Source organism: Lampetra planeri, chromosome 74, assembly GCF_965212315.1.
Source record: "Lampetra planeri chromosome 74, kcLamPlan1.2.h2, whole genome shotgun sequence".
Classification (NCBI taxonomy): domain Eukaryota; kingdom Metazoa; phylum Chordata; class Hyperoartia; order Petromyzontiformes; family Petromyzontidae; genus Lampetra; species Lampetra planeri.
This window is the reverse complement of record NC_136179.1, coordinates 1,422,919-1,426,735: the sequence shown is the minus strand read 5'-3', so window position 1 is coordinate 1,426,735 and position 3,817 is coordinate 1,422,919.

Genomic DNA, 3,817 nt, shown 5'->3' with positions numbered 1-3,817 from the left:
ACTCACACACTCACTCACTCAGTCACACACTCACTCACTCACACACTCACTCACCCACTCAGCCACTCAACCAATCACTCACTCACTCACTCACACACTCACTCACCCACTCACTCACTCACAAACTCTTTCACTCATCCACTCACACAACACTCAGACACTCACTCGCCCACTCACCCACTCACTCATCCACTCATTCACTCAGTCACACACTCACTCACACACACACTCACTCATCCACTCACCCAATCACCCACTCACTCAATCCTCCACTCACTCACTCACCCACCCACTCACTCACCCACTCAGTCAACACTCACCCACTCATTGACTCACCCACTCACTTACACACTCACTCATCCACTCACTCAACACTCACACACTCACCCACACACTCACTCATTCACCCACTCACTCACACACTCACTCACTCAATCACACACTCACTCACTCACCCATTCACCCACTAACTATATAATTCACTCACACACTCACTCACCCACTCACTCACTCACTCACCCACCCACCCACTCACTCACTCACTCACCCACCCACTCACACACTCAATCGCTTACCCAATCACTCACCCACTCACTCACCTACTCACTCACCCACTCACTCATTCACACACCCACTCACTCACTCACCCACTCACTCACCCAACCACCCATTCACTCACTCACACACTCACTCACCTACTCACTCACACACTCACTCACTCAGTCACACACTCACTCTCTCACTCACACACTCACTCATCCACTCACCCACTCACTCTCTCACTCACCAACTCACTCAACACTCACACACTCACTCACTTACTCACCCACACACTCACTTACTCATTCACCCACTCACTCACACACTCACTCACCCACTCACTCACAGACTCACTCACTCACCCACACACTCACTTACTCACCCACACACTCACTTACTCACTCACCCACTCACTCACACACTCACTCACCCACTCACTCACAGACTCACTCACTCACCCACACACTCACTCACCCACTCACTCACTCAACACTCACAAACTCACTTACTCACTCACCCACACACTCTCTCACTCACTCACACACCCACTCACCCACTCACTCACTCACACACTCACTCACCCACTCACCCAATCACCCACTCACTCAATCCTACACTCACTCACTCAATCCTCCACTCACTCACTCACCCACTCACTCACCCACTCAGTCAACACTCACCCACTCATTCACTCACCCACTCACTTACACGCTCACTCACCCACTCACTCAACACTCACACACTCACTCACTCACCACTCACTCACTCACACACTCACTCACTCACCCATTCACCCACTAACTATATAACTCACTCACACACTCACTCACCAACTCACTCACTCACTCACCCATCCACTCACTCACTCATTCACCCACCCACTCACACACTCACCTCGCTTACCCACTCACTTACCTACTCACTCACCCACTCACTCATTCACCCACCCACTCACTCACTCACCCACTCACTCACCCAACCACCCATTCACTCACTCACACACTCACTCACCCACTCACTCACACACTCACTCACTCAGTCACACACTCACCCTCTCACTCACCAACTCACTCATCCACTCACACACTCACTCACTTACTCACCCACACACTCACTTACTCACCCACTCACTCACAGACTCACTCACTCACCTACACACTCACTCACCCACGCACTCACTCAACACTCACAAACTCACTTACTCACTCACCCACACACTCTCTCACTCACTCACACACCCACTCACCCACTCACACACTCACTCATCCACTCGCCCACTCTCTCACTCACCAACTCACTCAACACTCACACACTCACTCACTTACTCACCCACACACGCACTCACTTACTCACTCACCCACTCACTCACACACTCACTCACCCACACACTCACTCACTCACCCACTCACTCAACACTCACAAACTCACTCATCCACTCGCCCACTCTCTCACTCACCAACTCACTCAACACTCACTTACTCACTCACCCACACACTCTCTCACTCACTCACACACCCACTCACCCACTCACTCACTCACACACTCACTCACTCACACACTCACTCATCCACTCACCCAATCACCCACTCACTCAATCCTCCACTCACTCACTCACTCACCCACTCACTAACCCACTCAGTCAACACTCACCCACTCATTCAGTCACCCACTCACTTACACACTCACTCACCCACTCACTCAACACTCACACACTCACACACTTACTCGCCCACACACTCACTCACTTACTCGCCCACACACTCACTCACTCACCCACTCACTCACACACTCACCCACACACTCACCCACTCACCCACTCTCTCACTCACTCACACACTCACTCACTCACACACTCACTCACTCACTCACACACTCACTCACTCACTCACTCACCCATTCACCCACTCACCCATTCACCCACTAACTATATAACTCACTCAAACAACTCACTCACCCACTCACTCACTCACCCATCCACTCACTCACTCACCCACCCACTCACACTCACTCGCTTACCCACTCACTCACCTACTCACTCACCCACTCACCCAACCACCCATTCACTCACTCACACACTCACTCACCCACTCACTCACACACTCACTCACTCAGTCACACACTCACTCTCTCACTCACCACACTCACTCATCCACTCGCCCACTCTCTCACTCACCAACTCACTCAACACTCACACACTCACTCACTTACTCGCCCACACACTCACTCACTCACCCACGCACTCACACACTCACCCACACACTCACTCACTCACCCACTCACTCACACACTCACTCACACACTCACTCACTCACTCACTCACACACTCACTCACCCATTCACAAACTCACCCATTCACCCACTCACACACTCACTCACACACACACTCACTCATCCACTCACCCAATCACCCACTCACTCAATCCTCCACTCACTCACTCACTCACCCACTCACTCACCCACTCAGTCAACACTCACCCCACTCATTCACTCACCCACTCACTTACACGCTCACTCACCCACTCACTCAACACTCACACACTCACTCACCTACTCGCCCACACACTCACTCACTCACCCACTCACTCACACACTCACCCACCCACTCACTCACTCACTCACACACTCACTCACCCATTCACCCACTAACTATATAACTCACTCACACACTCACCCACTCACTCACTCACCCACCACCCACTCACTCACTCACCCACCCACTCACACACTCAATCGCTTACCCAATCACTCACCCACTCACTCACCTACTCACTCACCCACTCACTCATTCACACACCCACTCACTCACTCACCCACTCACTCACCCAACCACCCATTCACTCACTCACACACTCACTCACCTACTCACTCACACACTGACTCACTCAGTCACACACTCACTCTCTCACTCACACACTCACTCATCCACTCACCCACTCACTCTCTCACTCACCAACTCACTCAACACTCACACACTCACACACTTACTTGCCCACACACTCACTCACTTACTCGCCCACACACTCACTCACTCACCCACTCACTCACACACTCACCCACACACTCACCCACTCACCCACTCACCCACTCACTCACTCACTCACACACTCACTCACTCACTCACACACTCACTCACTCACTCACCCATTCACCCACTCACCCATTCACCCACTAACTATATAACTCACTCAAACAACTCACTCACCCACTCACTCACTCACCCATCCACTCACTCACTCACCCACCCACTCACACACACTCACTCGCTTACCCACTCACT